Source organism: Mus musculus, chromosome 5, assembly GCF_000001635.26.
Source record: "Mus musculus strain C57BL/6J chromosome 5, GRCm38.p6 C57BL/6J".
In the NCBI taxonomy this organism is placed as follows: Eukaryota; Metazoa; Chordata; class Mammalia; order Rodentia; family Muridae; genus Mus; species Mus musculus.
In genome coordinates, this window is record NC_000071.6 from 40,328,238 (window position 1) to 40,329,735 (window position 1,498).

Consider the following 1,498-nt stretch of genomic DNA (forward strand, 5'->3'; position numbering starts at 1 on the left):
AGCCAGAGCTATAAAGAGAAAAGCTTTTTTAGATTTATTTATTTATTATAAGTAAGTACACTGTAGCTGTCTTCAGACACTCCAGAAGAGGGCGTCAGATCTCGTTACGGATGGTTGTGAGCCACCATGTGGTTGCTGGGATTTGAACTTCGGACCTTCGGAAGAGCAGTCGGGTGCTCTTACCCACTGAGCCATCTCACCAGCCCTTTGGTATTCAGGTTCGAAATGTAAGGTGTATTAAATGTCACAAGTGGGGCCATGTGAACACAGATCGAGAGTGTCCCTTGTTTGGTCTTTCTGGGATCAATGCAAGTTCAGTTCCTACTGATGGCTCAGGGCCGTCGATGCACCCCTCGGAGCTAATAGCGGAGATGAGAAACAGTGGGTTTGCACTGAAACGAAATGTACTGGGGAGAAACTTGACCGCAAATGATCCATCACAGGACTATGTCGCAAGTGACTGTGAAGAAGACCCTGAAGTTGAGTTCTTAAAGTCGCTCACCACCAAGCAGAAGCAGAAGCTCCTCAGGAAATTGGATAGACTTGAAAAGAAAAAAAAGAAAAAGAAAAGTGATAAGAAAAAGAAGAAGTTACAGAAGAGCAAAAATAAACACAAGAAACGTAAAAACAAATCCCCTTCCTCTTCCTCCTCTTCCTCCTCTTCCTCCTCCTCCTCCTCCTCTTCCTCCTCCTCGGAGACATCAGATAGCAGCAGTGAGAGTGATAACAAAGAAAAGAAAAGAGAGAAAGAGAAGAGGAAGAAGAAGAAGAAAACCAAATGTTCTGAAAGTAAATCCAGTGACTGTAAGGAGGACAAGCCTAAGAACATGCTTTACGAAGAACTTTCCAGCAGTCACAGTGACAGGGGAAAAGCCCAGGAAAAATTAAGGTTTCCAAAACAAGAGAGTTCTGGGGAGAATAGCATGTGGGTCCATTCTGCTTTTGACCGGACATCCAGAAGCCACTGGCACAGTCCAGAGAAGAAAGGGTCTGACAGAAATCGGGGAATCCGAAGTCGGAGCCGTAGCCGGGCTGAGAGCAGCCGGCGAAGCAGAAGCAGGAGTCCTTACCGTCAGAAGCACAGGGAGGTGAGGAGCCGGCCACACCGGAGCCCTAGTGAAGAGCAGAAGGGAAGAAAGGGCACCAGAAGCCATGGTGAAGGTGACCATAGAAGAGAGCACGTGCGCTGAGCGCCCAGGAGATAAAGGGAGAGGCAGCAGGCTCAACAGAGCTTCGGAGCAACCACCTGGGCATCAAGGACATCTTTAGCAAGGGCTAACATACACATTGTTATCTAATAAAAAAAGTCAATTCATTTTCCATCTCTGTAAACTGTTGTTTCAAGTATTAAAGCACTGTTGTACCACAAGCTTAAGTTTGCAGATATTTGCAGGGAATTTAGGGTATACAAGTAGTTTTTGTTTTGTTGTTGTTGTGGTGGTGGTGATGGTGGTGGTAGTGGTGGTTTTCTTGTTGGTAGTTGTTTCTTCTGCCTTAT

The 1,498-nt window shown here is 45.9% G+C and overlaps 1 pseudogene; it reads left to right on the forward strand.

Annotated features, from left to right (window-relative positions):
* On the forward strand, positions 201–1,187 carry Gm2810 (predicted pseudogene 2810; annotated as a pseudogene).